The 18,108-nt window shown below is 42.2% G+C and overlaps 1 protein-coding gene and 1 long non-coding RNA gene across 2 annotated transcripts in view; one reads left to right on the top strand and one right to left on the bottom strand.

Moving 5' to 3' along the window:
• The window catches only part of LOC117808422 (neural cell adhesion molecule 2-like), a 359,969-nt gene that overhangs the window by 341,269 nt on the left and 592 nt on the right, over positions 1-18,108 (bottom strand). Inside the window, exons 3-8 of the mRNA XM_034678166.1 lie at positions 17,474-17,534; positions 15,485-15,549; positions 14,743-14,792; positions 11,344-11,412; positions 8,506-8,569; positions 6,338-6,457 (exon numbers count right to left, since the gene is read on the bottom strand). The gene's annotated coding sequence lies outside the window, so the exon portion shown is untranslated. The remainder of the gene's footprint in view (positions 1-6,337; positions 6,458-8,505; positions 8,570-11,343; positions 11,413-14,742; positions 14,793-15,484; positions 15,550-17,473; positions 17,535-18,108) is intronic.
• Positions 5,527-7,539, top strand: LOC117808423. Its single transcript, XR_004630316.1, has 2 exons — positions 5,527-5,657; positions 6,380-7,539. It is a non-coding gene; the product is annotated as an uncharacterized LOC117808423 (long non-coding RNA).

Here is an 18,108-nt window from a genome sequence, read left to right as displayed (position 1 = left end):
GATGCAGTTGACGGCTTGTGCACACCTTTCCTCTCTTCTTCTTCCATCAAGGTGAAGGAAAGCTGATTGGATAAAGACATAAAGGGTATTTTTTGGGACTTTGATTTCTGCACCAATTCTGAATTCTAACTTCTGAAGTAATACAATACTTGTGTAAAGCCTCTGCTCTTCACAGATGTATAAAGAAAGAACATCCAGAACTGAGATCTTACTTCTCCTTTTTCAAATCTCCTTGAGGACTTTCTTATCCTCGTCTCACCGACTGATTGATCCAATTTCCTGATTAATACCTCTCATACAGAAATCATTCCGGCACTCTCCCACACATGCTTCAGCGAGTATCTGATTTAACAAGGCACATTTCCATCACACAGGCTGTAAATGAGACATTATAGCACATATCTGAATAGCTGCTTTCTAGCCAGGAGCATCCCGGGTCTCACAGGTGAGAAAGAACTGACTGGAGCTGACCGCGCTCGCCGTCAGTCCGACTCCTTCGGCGATGTCTATTATCGTGGTTTCATCAGGTCAAAATCCTGTTAGAGATCAAAACAAACTTTGAAGTCTTTTGATGTTACAAAAATATCTGGATGACTGATGGAAACCCACGCAGGTCTTTAAATCCACTGGTTAGGAGGGAGAAAAACACACTGGAGTTTTTTGTGGTGGTCTTGGGATACAGTATGTCTCTGTTTGCTTCTGGGTTCACGGAGACATGTCAGGACACTGACGTAGAAAGGTGAAGTCATCTTAATAAAAGGGCAAAAGTATGGAAGCCCTAAGGAAACATGCAGCTACACTTTCATTTACACCTTTCTCTGTGAAAGCATGGAACTTTCTCTTCAGATCTCAACTCACCTATCAAATTAACTCCAGGTGACACAGCTGGTTTCCACTGGTGAGGTGAGTTAAACCTGTTTCTATGTATGTGTTGTGCTTTTGCAACTTTGGAGGTGTGAGTTATGACAATCTGATGTTATGTTGAGATCTGAAGAAACAGCAGGAATTGCTTGTTATCAGTTAACAGTGTAAACCAATGTATGGCAAGTATACCACATGATCTGAAGAAAATATACCTCCAACAAACACAGTCCCTGAAAAGGAGAGGTTTGATACTGGGAGGCTTTATACCAGCGTCACCCGGATTTTATAGAACAGTCTTTGTAGCATCTCTCAATTACCGGACACAGCCAGCGCCACAAGAATACAAAGACAGTAATGATCAAACACAAGCAGAGACACCTTCACTTTGCGCGCCCTTTCAACTCATTTGTCCTCTCTCCTGCTGTCTGCTGCTGCACGGCCCAAAGCTGCAGAGTCTAGACTCGAAAAGCAAAAAGGTCAGAAAGCACTCAGATGAACTTGCTCAAGGAGATAAAGTTATAAAATCTAAGATGAGGTCTGGGTTTGAAGAACTTCTGAGATACTGCAGCTTCTTAAGGGAGAATGTTTCAGAGATGAACAGGCTTTTTGGTCTTGTATGCAACAGTAAGTTTAGTCGGATAACAACAGATTTACTTCTGACACCTTTAGTAATCACCTCAGTATCTAGTCCCTTTGTTTCAGGCAAAGGTAGAAGAAAGCAGGCTTCACATTCAGAGCCAACAAGAAGACAGTGCCAGCTGAAACTTACACCCAAGCGAGCAGTGTGTACTTTTCGAGGTCTTACATTTTCCTAAAGCCAATAAAAAGCAGTGCAGAGAACTGCTCATGTCACATGGTGCTTCGAGAGCACTTATACAGCATGTCCATCAGGATCTACTCCATTCACTCTCCCACAACAACCGCCTTCCCCTTGAGGAGCAGCTTGGGCCCTGGTGTCTTTCCTGAGGACACTCAGACATGTGGACTCCAAGTATCAAGCTTCCAATCTACTAATTAGAGGATGACCTGCTCTACATCCAAGCCGCAGCGACCCTGGAAGCTTAGAGTCTGATAGCATGCAGGATCAGCTCCTAAAAGGTGGGGATGAGGAGTCTTAAAGGAGCATGTAGCTGCAACCTTGTGTGGTATTTATGTGCTCAGTAATAAACCCAAAGTACAAGAAGGATAGTTGGGACTACGTGTAGATCAAGTTGAGTTAATGGAAAGGTTAATCCGTCCGTAGTTCCTCTACACGCTCTTCTGTCTTCAGTCTGCTTGTGTTTGGCTCTTCAGGTATTTCAGGTCTTCACCTTCCCTCAGACGTTCCCCATGTGTCACACGCTTCACCCCGTCCCCTTGAATTTTTGCTATTCAAGACTTTCCTCATCCAACTCATTTCATGCTGAGCAGAGACACATACTGTAGAGAGACTGAGCAGAGGACACAGAGGTTGAGGAGGAACTAGATCTAGTGTTACTTTCTTTCAAAGAGTGTAACTCATACAGTTAGCAGCTGGACATTCACAGAGGCCACAAAGCCACCAACGGGCGTCTGAATAAAACATGCATCATAAAATCAGATAACAGGGGCTCCTAAACCTCACAGGCCTGAATAAAAGTTATACATCACTGATAAACAAAATTAATCGCCCTCTCTCTTTCCCTCCAGTTAATTGCCTTTGGGGCGTTTCATGCAACAGCTCAGCTGCATGTTTGTTTTTAAATTATTTATCCCTACGACAAATTATCATTCTTTGTGCTCACTCTCTCTCTTATTTAGCTCTCAAGCTCTCCATTTTCCTATCCAGCGAATTCAAAGGTCCAAGGTGAGCGGCGGTAAAGTATTTCTGCCATGAATAAACCATTTTATGTCCTCATGCAACACCACTATTAAGCAATTTGCCGTGTGAATTAGTGCAGCCGATATGCCCCTCGCCTTACTCGCAGGAAACGTGTTTAGGGAGCAACAATGGTCATTCCTCCGGGTTAGCCGTCATAACAACTGTACACTAAAGAGCCCAACATCTTAAATGGCATACATGAGAGTAGAATAACATCAACAACACTGACATTTTACTTTTCTGCTCTTATCCCCAGCCTAAGAACTCCTCTACATTCCTCTCCTGCTCCACAACCAGCTGTGTGAGGTTGGAGGTTGTCTATCTTTTATTAAAGATTTCTCTGGCAGCACTGTCTTCTCTCCATACCAAATTATTGCACAAGCATGCTTTGCATTCCTGCCATGCTTCAGGAACATGCAGCAGTCTGAGTAAAAGGCAAAATGATACAATTTACACTATGACACACCGGCATACTTTGCTCCATTTGGCTTGTGGGTAATATTTATGAGTCGAAAACGACGCTCAAAAGAATGCATTTATAAAGAAATAAGATTTGATTGTTAAAGTAATTCAATAAATGAATCTAGAATCTGCTTTTATGACTGCAGATGAATGCTCCAAGCCAAGGACAGAGAATTTACATATTTACATCTCCACCAATATTCAACTTCTGCTAAATTCAACCTGCTAATAATTGTCTCGAGTCCAGTCGACTACTGTGCTGCAGAAACAGATAATGTGACCTACATGAGTCCAGCCCCTTGAACCCAACAGAGACATATAAACGGCTTCACTAAGGTCATAAAACAGACTCAAAATTGTGTCATTAATTCCTCAAGAACATGTCGAATGGTTACAAACATCATTGTTACTGTGTTTGAGATCATATATCTAAATGAAGAGTATTTAGAGGACCTAATTGTGGTCAGAAGAAAATGCAAAGAGTCTCTAAGATCTGAACGAGCAATTCAACATCCCCACTCATGTCAAAGAGAAACTTTGAGATTTTTAAACCATAATTACTCAAGAGTGCAGCAATAAAAGTCAAAGCAGATCAACTTCCCGAGCGATGACTTCTTCTTTAATATTCAACACCGTCACTCAATGACTGTACTACTTCCTGTGCCGTTCTTTCGCTTCAGTGCAACAAAACAACAAACGCAGAATAAACAAAAGCAGAGGTAAAGAAGCCAAATAGTGTTATCCATCTCTATTCACTCCTCTGACTCATCCGTCTCTCCTCAGCTCACTGAATCTGCCTTCTTTTCGAGTAAAAACTCTTTGTTATTCTGCGTCTGCTTTTCTGTTTATCGCTCTGAAAACTTTTCAGAGACTTGATTTGTTTGCCACGAGAGAGAGGAGGCACAGAGGGAGAGTAGAGGGACAGTCGTGGAGGTGTAAAGCGTGCAGCTGGTGAGTTTCATGTGGATGACGGGCTTAATTGTAGGGATTCATTTGAGAAACTCTTAAAGAGCAGCAGCCTTCGGAAAGAGACTGCGATGTCTGCATTTACATTCAATATTTGTGACAGGACACTCCAGCAAATATTTCATACTGTCACCAGATATCTCCTTTGAGCGCCCTGCCTCCCATGTTACTGCTGGCGTCAGCTTAAAGCTGCATCTACCTGCATGAGTTGTGCTCAGAGCGCCCCAGAGGGCCGTATTGTCTCTGTTAATTCACTCTGGTGGATTATCATAATGCTTCCCGAGTGTTAGTTAACACAGTGCTGAGGATTTCTTGCTGCTACGCTGAATTCCCGCAGCAGGGAGCATCCCCGAGAGCTAAATCATGCTGACAGACCAAACTGTGCCTGAATTTGCTTTTTTGAAGTGTGCTTCTGTCAGAATTACAGCTGGGCAACGTGTCGGGAACGCTGTTTGTTGCTTGTTCACAATGACCGAGTCTATTTTTGTTGCAGTCTCTTGATACTTTACTGTCAGGGTAAAAAAACAATGCACATTTCTACTGCAAATAAAACCTTGATTATTGCTTCTGTATAGCTTTACATTAGATTACAGCTGGTAGCTCCAAACCTTTTCCTCCTAGGACTGCATAAAACAAGCATTTAAAAATCCTTAAAGCCTTTACAGGAATGAATGTGTAATATAGTACTGAAAAGAAGCAAGAGAGGAGTCAGACTGCTGCTGCTGAAATATGTTTTTTCCCTTCTGTCCTATCCTGTCAATCATCCCTCAACCCGTGTGTTTTATCTTGTGACCCCTCAGAGAGGTTCCCACAGCCTCAGGCGAAAGCAGCATGAGGATTGCAACACTGTCAGGTACGAGGGAAGCTGTTTTTAACCCGAAATGCAGACATACAGTACACAGACAGGACGTCAAAACATCCAGTGACTGAATCCCTCCAGAAAATAAGGAGGCTTAAAAAAAAGGGGTTTCTCCTCAGCGTGTGATTACAGCTGTTTACTGCTGTCTGCTGCTCTTAAGGGAACATGTAAAGTCGTCATCAAAGGACTAGGAGTCAAAATCAAAACGCCCTCATTACGAGATGTGTGGAGCGCGGAGACGGTGGAGTTTGCCAGGCGGAGAAAGTTCAATGAAAGTGGCTTTCCAGTTGAATTATGGAAAGTGTGGAGGCCGGTGCTTTTAGAGATAAAGTGACAACACCCTCGCAGGAAATCTAAAATGATTACCCATGTTTTCCACTATGGGGAACGTGGGCTTTACAATAAACTATACGGCTAAAAAGTAGCCTGTCTTAAAACTCTAGGGATGAACTTTGTGACGGCCACAGCCCTTGGTCAGTGTGTTTTCCTGCATTCCTGCCTCCGCTTTCCCCTTCCAGATCCTCCAGGAGTGCCTGCCCCTCCCATCTCGTTTAGAGATTGGCTTCACCTGCTTGGAGCCTTTAAAAGCTGGGTGAATCCAAGATGGCTCTCTCTCTCTCCCTCCTGGAAGGCTGGTGTCTGACAGGCACCCACTTTTGTTTTGTGGTAATGTTGAGTTCAGCCTTAGTTACCTTTTACACATAGGTTTGGTTAGCACACATAGTCTCACAGCACCCAACACCCTCACCACACTACTGATAGCTTACTTCATCATTAGATTATTCGGCGATAGTCTCATCTTCCTTTCTTCTAAAAGTCAAACACATCACATAACGAGAATCTCTGCTGCAGAAAAAGTATTAAAGTCTGTTTATGTGGCGTGTTGTCGACCACATCACATGACACCTACCTGGTTGCAGCAGATTAAATCATTGAAGATAACCACATTGAAAAGGTCGATCTTGTTAAGTTAAAAACTCTTTGCAGTAGCTTTAATTTCAGCTCACTGCTGCCCCTTCTAACACTAATTACAACCTTTCATCTATGGAGGTTGCAGAAAGTCACTCCGCTTTGATGTTATAATGAATGTAGTTGCTTGCTGTCAAACTAGAGCTGCTTTGAAATGAAGACAGATGAAGACAGGCACAGATAAGATATGTGACTGCAACTTTAACTTCCTAAATACTGATAAGAAAACAAGCTAAGCTAAGATACTCTGTGGGCAACATATCTTGTATTTTGGTCTCTCAAAATCAGTGCTTACACATCCCGTCCTTGCCCAGTGCGCCCCACTGGTGTCCGTGTCTCAGAGTGATTAATGGTTGTACACTGCTCCTCGCACTCACCTGCGTTCAGCTGCTTGATTGATGGGCCTGTGTGCTTGACAGATGGACAGATGTGGCACGGCAGAGCGACCAGGCAGGGAGCGACACCTCAGTCCTGATGCCTTCAGCTTCCATTCCCTACTTAGCGAGCAGCAGGAGAGGAAATTATGACAGAGAGAGAGAGAAAAAGAAAGATAATTACTTTCTATATGCAGCTCTTATCATGCTGTTTCACACAGAAGTTGGTCAAAAGAGCAACATGTTGACATGTAGAGTTAATATCAGAGGAAACATGAAACAAAAGTGACAGGTGACCAAGTTTATGTGCTCTCTGAGGGTTAGTTTTCACTATGAGGATGTTTGATAGAAAAAGCATTGCCTCAGGCCTTGCTGGTGGCACCTTTTTGGATTCAGTGTTTGCTTCACAAGTGCAGCATTCAAGGCCTGTAACTCTGGCTTACTGGGGTTGTGTTCAAAAGCAGATTCTTGAGGCAGAAAAGATATGAAAAAGCTGTCTCAAGTTGAAAAAAATCAAGCTTGAGCTGAGAAACAAGCAAAGAAATCCAACAAAGCTCAGGCAGGCGGGGATATTTGAAGGTAGAAACTTCTCCTGGCTGTTATAGAGGGACAGATGTGGAGGGAAACCAAACCAGAGGAAGGAGGAAGCTAGTGTTAAATACTCAACAGGTGAGGAGGCAGGGGAAACATGATGAGGCCCTCTAGTGGACAGGAGGATGAATCACTTCATGTAATGTGTGTTTGGAAAAGTAAGAACATGTTGCCATTGTTGAACAGATGAAGCAATTAAAGATCTCATCATGCAACCAGTGCACACCTCAAGTGACGTGAAGCAGGATGAGTAACAATCGGAGGAGGAAGATGCCTGCACATCCTTCTGCATAGTAGTGGTGTAAATACAATATTGTCATCATAGCTTGGATCTCTGTTGCTTCATGCGGCCTCATGTTGCAAACATTACACTGTGGCTTTCACAGCATGCTTTTGATGTTATGTTCTGCCTCCTGAGACTAATTTAATCCAAAAATTAAACACAAGTCTTATCTTCTTTGCTGTTTTTGTGCATTTCAGCCCCAAAACAAAAACAGCAACAGCACTGTGATGTTTTTCCTGCATATTATAGGAAGAAAACTCAACTTCCAGCTGAATTGAACCTGTGTAAGCTGAGGAAAAATGCATCCCACATCAGGATATTCAATAAAAATCATCTCACTCTGCCTTTATGAAGCTGTTTCTTGAGTTTTCTGATTTAAACCTGTCCCACATCTTCATATTCGCACATTTTTTCAACCCAGTCTCATTACCATACTGTACAACACCTCCCCCCCTACAACCATCCATACCACTAAAGCCTACTATTCTACATCTGCAGCACAGGAGCTGCAGAGAGACCCTCCAGCCTGAGCTGCTGCAGTGAAAGCATTGCTTTCTGCAGACACAGTCATAAATCATACGTCTACTAATGGCAGTTCCAAATGAGCCCTCTCATCAGACGAGACAAGTGCCTTGCTTTGTGTGCCACTTCAGGCTCCACTATAACATCTGTGCTCTCTCGTGCTGCTGCTGCGTGTGAGATGTGTGTCGCCCCTGTATTCATTAGGAATTGTCTACCGAGCCCTAACAGTTCAATTTAGAGGAATTTAGAGCGAACCTGGAGAAGCAGGCGGTGACAAACAATCAAGAGCCCAGATTCACAGTCTGAGGCGTCAGGGTTTTAGCTCTCCATTTTAACAGAGAATATGCAACAATATAAATGTGCAAGCTCCAATGGCAATTTGATTGCTTGTTGTAAATTGCAGGGTATTGGCTGTTCCTTCTGCGAGATATGATAACATTTTTAATTTTAGGGACTAGAATTAAAGCCCTGAGGTTTTATGCCTCTGCCAAGCATCAAAGTTACAGTTTGAAAATATCATTTCCTAGAGACTGACTTTTAGCAGATTCAGGATATATTTCTGTGGTTCTTCTTATTATTATAACATACTGAAAATACTGGAGAATAACATCAAGCCTTCAGACTGCATCAAACTCATTTATGAGGGAGTCTCAACTCAGACTTTAGGGTGTCAGTGGACTCTTTAAAAGTCTTAAACAAGTGCATGAAGTGAAGAGCTAAATTGACATATGATTGGTTGTGGTTGGCTTCATTATCTCTGGCAGATAAAACATACTTGATTTGCCTCCAGGCGTTCCAAGTAGAGCCACTCCAGTCAGTCAGGAGAGATGGACACACCCCTGAGGCACAAAGACATAAAACATATGAGAGTCATGTACATTTATATGTCAATAATTTAAAATGTTACAGTGTTAAAGCTCACACACAAAGACTACGTGTTCTCTCACTTTCTTCGGGAGTCTTAAAACAATATGTGCTCTGGTCCAGAGTGCCAAGGACCATAAATATAGTAAAAGTTCAATATCACTGTGACCTGAACCCTGGCAGACTGAGGGTGAGGGCTTTAAAGTGCACTCGTGCCAAACTGATGATAATCCAGCGCCTGATGTGAGCTTTATATTAAAAGTCATACTGTTTTCTGCAGCCTGCGACACCATGACACAATTTGATGTCTAACCCCAGCAGGGGTCAGTGTCTCATTCTGAGTGCCAAAAGCATTGAATGTTGGTCTTTTGTTCCATTTGGCAAGCGTATAATGGAGTTTGAGAGGGTGTGCTGGTGCTGTATGGAGATAGGGCCTGAATGGAGGAGAATGTAATTACTATACCTGTCTATGCAACAATGGATAACCACCTTTGTCGCCCCTCACTCCACTTGAAGAAGCCAGACAGCAGAAGCTGTTGGACTGTGGGAGCACAAAAGCCGCCCTTGCTGCGACTCCCAAATCAGTGTCTTGCACTCGCGTTCAGACAAGAGATATGTCGGAGAGCTCTTTAAAAAGATCTGTGTATCTGGATGTGAATGTGGACTCTGCTAGCAGCAGCGGCCATATGTGCTTCTTCTGTGAATTATGTAACAGATGAGCACTCACTGGGATTTCAACATTGAGATTTGATAGAGGATCAGGTCTGAATGTTCAACACAGAAATTGAACCAGTTTCCAACCAGCTGGAAAAATAGTTTCAAGAGCAGTGTGTCAGAAAGCATATTTTTGTCTTTTTCAATACATTGTTTATTTTAGGGCTGCACGGTGATGCAGTGGGTAGCGCTGATGTCTCACAGTTAGAAGGTTGCTGGTTCAAATCCCTGGCCGTGCAGGTGCCTTTCTGTGTTGAGCTTGCATGTTCTCTCCGGGTACTCCAGCTTCCTCCCAAAGTCCAAAAACATGCTCACCAGGTTGATTGATCACTCTAAATTGTAAGTGTGTGCGTGAATGGTTGTCTATCTCTCTGTGTTAGCCCTGTGATAGGTTGGCAACCCAGCTGGGATAGGCTCCAGCCCCCTAACGGGATAAGCGGTCAAGATAATGGATGGATGTTTGTTTTAGAGGTAAAAACAATCGTACTGCATTTTGTTTTCTTCATTTTTGTCGACAGGGGGAACCAAAATCAACACAAACCTAAAAGTTCCTAACAGGAGCTTTAAGGTGAAATCTAATCCATCTTGCTGAGCTTGTGAGTTTGTAATGACTGACACTTCAGAGGCTTGCTGTGTTTTAGTCTTTCACAACTTATAAAGCACTAAATCTGGACGTTCTCTGTTCTTAATAAGTCAAGCCGGGTTGTATTAGGCATGTCAGTACAGTCTCCTCCCCCTCAATCTCTGCTTTCCTTCCTCTCTTCTCCCCTCAAGGCTCTGGTAGGTTATTGCCGTAATGTAGCGTGATTTAATACACGCTATCTTTTATTAAAATATGAAGTTACATCATTTACTTTCCCTCCTTGTTGTTACATCTTGCCAGAAAAGGAAGGAAGAGCCGTCCTCGACTTGTTTGATATGCTGTCAGTCGTCCTCTGGGTTATCATGCATTCGGCCCACTGCAGCCAATTAAAGAGGAAATGCTCTGTCAATGCATGATGATGTGACCCACTGAGTAAGTAACATGATAAAAGGGAGGAGTGGGAGAAAGGGAACAATATGGTGGTGATTATAAGCACAGTGGGAATGATGTAACACCATGAAGAAAATGACATGAGATCATACGATGGAGGAAGATTGCATGAGCTCTTGTATCTGGGTTTGAGTGTTCTCTTTTGATTCCGTAGTAAGACACAGTGTTGGAGCTTTATTTGGGTTATAAAACACTCTATAAATAAACCAAAGTTCAGAATCAAAGCCCCGTGCAGGAGGAATTGAAATGCCTGTCCTTCAAAGCGCGTGGCTGCTCCAGTCGGCACTTACAAAGAAAGAGGAGCGGGAGCAGATGCTGTGGCTTGGCAGGTAAAAAGCACTTGTCTTGTAAACAACAGAGCGCTGGGCTTCATCCAAGAACCTCAGTGTTTTACGAAATTGTCAACGATCATAGACTGCTGGAAGCGTCCCTGCTGGCACGTGCACCCGGCCACTTGAGGGTTTTTCCAATCCTTATGGTCAGAATGTATCTCTGTTCGATTCCAGCCCTACTTTTGATTCCACTAATGTATTCAGAGAGGATTTTTTAATATAAAGACACATAGTGGCTGTGTTATGGATCAAAGGAGTGACATTTCAATAAGCTCTTATCACCGACTGCTGCTCTACACCATTCAATCTATTTTATTGCTGCTCGGACTCATTACAAGATTGATTTCTTAATGCACAAGGTGAATAAGCTTCCACGGAGCTCGTAATAATAAAGCCTGACTCCCCAGGTATTCAAATTCAGTTTGACTACGTTGATTTAGCTGAATTTCTTGTCTTTTATATTTACTCAGTCTCCAGATTTGAGTTTGGGTGTTTCCTCTTCGTTGCTTCTTAATGAAACTTTGTTTTATTCCTTAAAGCTCCTGAGAGTAACTTTGGTTTGTGTTGGTTTTGGCGCCGCCTGCTGTCAAAGTAGTACCTCTTCTTTAGCAGACTATGGAATCACACGCTGTCTAAAGAAACATGTGGAAGTCACAGAAGTTCTGCTCACCACCATCTGGAGATGAGATGAGTCTGGATGTGGGGTTGCAGAATCCATCAGCTTGATTGGCTGAGTCACCTGTCAATCAAAAGAGTCAAAGTTAATGATTGTGCCTCATAGAAATGTAAAATAACATAAACCTAAGTGCAAACAAAGGTAGGACTAAATGAAAGTCATTAATCAGATCAGACATTCAAAGCCACAGGAGTTCATAGCTTTAGATAAACATCAATTCAATCCTCTGAGCTTCTTGTGCTGATTTTCTGTATTGCTAAGTTGTGTTGCGTTGATTTTCAAGCACACTCAGCAGCCATCTGGATCATCTGTGGTGCTTGCAGCTAGTTAGCATGGCCGCACTCACACTGGGGAGCCGGTGTCTTGCTCAAGGACACTTCAGGAGGGTGGACTGTTTCCAAAGCAGAAACTTGAGTCCGTATTTCAAGCTGCAAGAGTCTGCGTACCCACCGGGCCCCTCTGCCACTCCACTCCAACGTGTTTTGCCATTCTTGCAAGTTGAAAAAGTGTCAAGCTGGAACAGATTTCTTTTCATACTGTGGCCTTCTTCACTTTTTTTCGATGACAGCTGCTGACTTGGCACATGTGCATCATGCTCTTAAGCACAATCTTAGCTAGGACAGCAGCGCTGACTGTGCAGCGGCACAGAGGACACTCGGTGGATCTTTGTGATTGGCAAAAAGATATCAAGTGGAAGGACCAAAGCTGAAAGCAATTTTCAGGAGCTGAGGGGGAATATATTGAGGTCAAGTGAACTTCATTTTTTTCCCACATTCACTTTACATGAAGTCTGGTCTCGAACACATTCATTATGTCTGACCAGTGGTCCCATAACAGCTCAATGCAAGGTTCTGAATACTGATTTCTTCAGGCTTTCAGGATGAACTCGTGCACTACTCAAGTTACATGAGGGGTGGTCTCACCAGGAGGTTCTGACAAAAGAGATATCTTTAGAGTCTGATGTGTTGGTGCGGTACAAGTGATTCCAAATCCAAGATCTGAAGGGTAGTTTCTTTTTTAACAGGACATATCTGCCCTAATATAATTCTGATGGGATTAACACAACTATACAATCAATATCTCAGGTAACTGTGATAAAAGCAGACATCTGAGTGCTTCAAAATCAAAGTAAATACATTTTTAATGGTAACACGCAGACACGTCTGTAGAGCCACAGAGGTAAACAACCTTTCAGATTGTAAAAAGAAATCATAAAGCCTTTAATTGCTTGTATTCTGAGCAGTAGAAGCTCATTTTTTCCATAAGTGCTCAGCTATCCTTAAAGGGCCCTGAAGAGCCCTCACACCACACCCAAACACACTCGAGACGGAGCGACAGAAACAGAGCAAAAGGTGAAATGTGCTCCGATGCATGATTTTACAGTTACTTCGACGCCTGTCTGCGACTCTGCACACGGCATCTCACTCTCCGGGTTTATTGACCGGCTCCTTTCTCCTTTCTCGGCTGCAGTGACCATCAGAGCAGCCATCCTTTGCTTCACAGTTGATGAGCTTCAAAGCCGTTCGGCCACACGCGAGCCTGATGATGGACTGCGGGGCCGTTAAGGACAGATACTGAAAAAAAAAAAAGGGGGCCAAGGCTGTGCTCCTGGCTGTTTAATTTCAAATGAGGGGGATGACAAGGCATCCTGCGAGTGCAAAGTATGGGTGGGCTGATAAGTAGTAAATAAATCAGAGCAGCAGCAGTCTGACGCACAAGGCCCTGCGATGCTTTGTAAGTAGTAAGTAGGAGTTTGTGATCAATACGAACATTTATAGGGAGGACTGCAAAGAGAAGGGTTTGTTTGTGTTCTTGCAGAGCTTTGGTTGGAGGGATGAAGGAGTCGAGGCAGCAGGGAGGCAAGTTCTTTTTTCCAGCAGTCAAAAGAATCAATGGGATGACTTGCAAAACTTTTATTGATATTTCAAAGTTAGAATACGCCTTGCCTGTCCAAATAAAGGAGCAGTTTGTTATTTCAGGAGATGTGCTCTTTGGCCTTTTTGCCAACTTAAAGTTGAAACAAGTCTCAGAGCAGAGCGTTAACGTGAACCAGGACATCATTAGCTCAGCACTCTGCAACCTGAGTTTGACCCTGCTCTCCTTAATACTTAGTTCTGATTGGTCAGCACCGGTAAAGATATATTTTTCCAACATTAAATTCTATGTAAGGCTCACTCAGGAGCAAAAGAAAATCAAACTTTTCAATCCTGTCCAGTTTCCAACAATTACAAGACGCTGCTTTCATAAAACATGATGCATTGGAGACATTGAGAATCCCATCATCCCTGAACCGTTTTGATAGTAAAAGTGTGCAACTCAAGGGAGAAAGACTGGAGGAGGGTTTTATAAACACAACTACTGCACACTTCCAACATTCAGATTTATGCACCTGGACGGCTGAGACCTGAATGTGTAATTTTTCTCCTTTATTTAAACTGAATAGATTCACTTTGTCTTCAGATCTTGATTGCTAATTTCCAGCCAGACAATCAGACTTGGGGCCTGTTGCACCAGGCCTGTAACGCTTTGTGTCTGCATGATGAATTTAATGAGCTTGGTCTTTGTGGAGAAAGATGACCTTCTACGGTGATATAAGAAGACTGTCTGCTCAAACAAAATAACAGCAAATGTTGTCCATGAAGTCCAGCTGATGATAGGTTTGATCTGCACCCCTCTGATTTCGTCTGGGTCTGATTGAAGGCGGTATTTCGCCACGCATCTACACAATGCAAGCCCGCACACACACAGATACACACAGTGACACACAGACACACACAACACAGCTTGGCTTTCTGTTGTCAGCAATTCAGTCTCCTCTCTGAAAAAGCATGAAAATCAACATCACGCATGAAATGAAGTGATACAAAGGAGCAAAAGGTCCTCTCATGATCCTCTTCACGCTGTTTGTGTTTGCTGAGCTCATCAACATTAGGATGTAATCTGCACAGCCATATTGCACTTTGATACACTGACTGATTACTCCATTATGTCTACCAGCAGAGAAACCAGTACCAAAGTGAATGTTTCATATCCAGTCATGCACAACAAGCTGTCACACATATGGTCTGCTCAGGCCTTCAATGAAATATGACCAAAGTGGAAGCACAGCCGTGGCTTTGGGGTTGGTTGTGCAGAATTTGAATGGAAGCTCATTGTCCTTTAAAAGAAAGTCCCAAATGTAAAAAAGCACTGGACTGTCATCTGACTTTTCTGGGGCCTGCTGGGGCACTGACTTTTGCAGAGGTGGCGTGAAGCATGCATACTACTTATTTACCCTTTTGTCCCCACTTATCATATTTACTTTGACCTCTATTATTCAACTTTCATACAAATTGTATATTCCTGTGTTTAACTTTAAAAGAAACACAACAAACTGTGAACAAATCTTTGTACCTTTGATTCTTCAGGACTCAGGAAAGATGGTTGTCCAAAGCATGGCCGTCCTGAAAAAAGCAGAAACATTTAGAGCTCATGTTTGTAAAGCATAGTTGCAGTAGAGTCCCTAAAGCTCGCCTCCTCCATTAGAACACATGAGAGGTCAAACTAGAAATCAAAATGCACATCAAATAAATTCTTCTCAAGCATAGTTTTGTTGTCAGCGACCGTCTCAGCTCTGTTTTGGCTTGTGGCCACCCTGATTTTTTACTGTATGACTTTCCAACTTGGCAACACATCAGCCAAGCCTGCAGTATCGGCCCCACAGATGAGATAAGAAACTGGACTACAGCCACCTCATCTGAGCAAAGCAACCATACAGGACTATGTTACCATGAAGTAAGAGTATAACAGCCCTCATCTTTGTAAAATCATGCAGGGTGATGTTTGTTTTAATGTCTTGCACATAAAGACTCAACTTTTGAGACCTGTCAGTGATGAAGTGTGCTCGTGACAGTCTTCATTTCAGCTGACAAAACTGTGTCACCAAAGACTCAGAAGAAATGTACATTTAAAAAGATGATACCGGATTTAACTGTTCCCATGTTTCTGCAGAGCTAACTCATGTCAGACTTTGCAAAAGCAAACGGTAAACTGTCAGAGTCCTGGATGTGCAGAGTGTTTGATGGGTTTAGTTTCCCGCCCACACAGCTCCAGGTTAATACACTTTCCAAGAACAACAACTCAAAACAACACCAACCTGTTGTCCATCCTCCCGGCAGATGACTTCCACATTGTTTGACCGCTCTCCTCACCCACTCTGTTCTGCAACAACACAATTCACATTTTAGAGTACTTTTTTGACACTTCCCTTTTTTCCTTTCACAGGTTGTAATCCACCCGACACTTCACACTCCACAAATTACTTCTGATTTTGCTCACCGCACATCCGGCACTGTGCTAACAGACTCACAATAGGACTGTTCAGCCCAAAAATGGCTTTGTGGAACGGGTCCCAAAACATCACGATGAGGCACAAAGGTGTGTATTGATTGTGAAGAGTACAGCCCTCCAAGTGCAAGGCTGATTAAGCTGTAAGCAAAGAAGTAATGACTCTGGACTGAAGCGGAGGCACCTCATTTCAGCGGTTATTGAAAAAGTTTGTGGCACTTCATCTATTGCAATTAACTATGAGCAGAGCTGTCTGAAATTAAACAGTTGAGGAAACAATCAGTCATAAACTAATTAATACTAATCACCTGTAATCTTCCAGGTCAGGTTTTGAGGTTGCACATGATACAGTTTTTGGACACCATGATGCAACAGACTGTCTCCTCTCATCTTGTCTCTGCTGCTGTAAATAAGTCGAGTCTTAAAGACCTAGAAGGGACCCGGTGAGTTTGTAAACTTGTAAAAGCAAAAGATGAAAAGCCTCTCAGACCCTCTCCTGTCGCCTGTATTCAGACTCTGTAACAGCTAAGTTTGTGGCACAGATGACCTTTGCCCTTTGGAGGATGGTGCATGAAACAAAAGCATGAAACAATTAAAGTATGATATCTGCTACACCGCATGAACCTGATGTTGCTGATGTAGAGGAAGAGAAGAAACACCGACAGGGTCATTTGAAGTGTAAGCTCTATAAAGACATACATCTCCCCTCTGGGCAGAATCACTCTTCCAGCTATGTCTTACTCATCCCTCAGGGAACAATCTCTCTTCACTACCTTACCGACAGTCGTTTTCCTTCACCTATTAACATCAGAGCTGCACTTTTTACTTTGATTTGACAGTTTTCTATGCCATCGCGTGCTCTCAGAATCAAACACTCGGTCGCCGCCTACATGCTTTCATCACGCTACATAATGATTTCCGTTTCCACAGTGAATGAACCGCCTTAGGAGTATGTAGCTGAGCTGGAAATGTGTATTGAATATGAATTTCTTTGGGTTTTCTGGGACCAAGAAAGAGCAATTTAAAATCAATGATCAATAAAGAGCACGGATCACATGACAGGGTTCAATTTGAGGAGTGCTGCTTGGAGGTGCAGTGTGTAGTAATCAGTATTCATTATCAATAAGCATGTTAAACTTAGTGTACAATCACCTGAGTATAGAAATCCTTTTGTTTTTGGTAACCTTTGTCTGTTTCCACACAAACTAGTAACATGAATGCTTTTGTATTTAATGAGGGGTCGTTCAAAATGCACCAAAATAAAGGAGGGTGGTTGTTGTTGTCTGCAAAATAATTTGTATTATAGACATTTTGACAAACAGATGTTTCTGCTTATCATGCACCATGGCTTAACGTCGGGGGTGAACAGAGGAGCCTTTAAATCCAGAACCTGACTGCTATAAAGTGTTAAATATTCCCATTTCTACACACTGTACCTTTAAAACCAGAGAACAGAAATAAAGCACATAACATGAGAGTGTTTTCACATCTTTTAGCTTGTTTTTTTCTTGTTTAATCATCCAAAAATGGTTGTTTATAGTGCACTTTAACTCTTATGTTGTACAACTTCTAATTTCAGAAGCAACAAGCAGTTCTTTAACAGGAAGAATTAGAAAAGCACAGTTAAAATCAACTGTTAGTTTCCTGCCTTAAGCCAAGTAGCAGACCGGGTTAGCATCTAGCAGAATGTGAGCTTACACTAGCTTGTGGCCAAATTTAAGAAATAGAAAGCTACAGAGTTATTTATTTTTCTCTCAAGAGGTCAGAGGTTTAAAGAGTGGTGAAAAAGTGTACTCACATTCATAAGGTGGGGAGAAATCTGACTCCAGGGAAGGTGAATGAGTCTCCATGTCTGCCAGCTGTAAGGAAGCAGGACATGTAATTCAACATTACACCAAAGACTGTACAACTTTTCATACATTTAAAGCTTGACAATTAATATACAGTATTAAATGTATTATAACAGCCTGATCAAAATATATAATATACTTACACTGCTACAGAGAGCAGGTAGAAGTATTAGTAGTAGTTGTAGCAGTAATAATTATGGATATGAACATTTCAAAGTCTGTCTTTTGCATACATCCCCATGATGATGGTTCATTATCATGGAAATAATGAACAAATGACAGCACCAATTACTGCCTATGCCAAATTACATGATAAGCAGACAAGTGCATGTGAGTACCATAGGTAAGTACACATTTTTAATAACATATTTTAATTGTTTTTTCAATAAATACTAATAGAGGTAATTTATTATCTGTAAGGTGATTTGAAAGGCACCCCAAATTAAATGTATTATTATTATTATTATTATTATTATTATTATTATCATCATTAATTTAGTCAAACATTCCTTTACAATATGAGTGTAATTTAACAGATAAATGAAACAGGTATGAAGACACCAGTGTGTTGAAGCTAGCTAGC

This window comes from Notolabrus celidotus, chromosome 24, assembly GCF_009762535.1.
Source record: "Notolabrus celidotus isolate fNotCel1 chromosome 24, fNotCel1.pri, whole genome shotgun sequence".
NCBI lineage: Eukaryota > Metazoa > Chordata > Actinopteri > Labriformes > Labridae > Notolabrus > Notolabrus celidotus.
The sequence above is the reverse complement of the archived record's forward strand: the minus strand, read 5'-3'. Positions and strand labels throughout refer to the sequence as shown.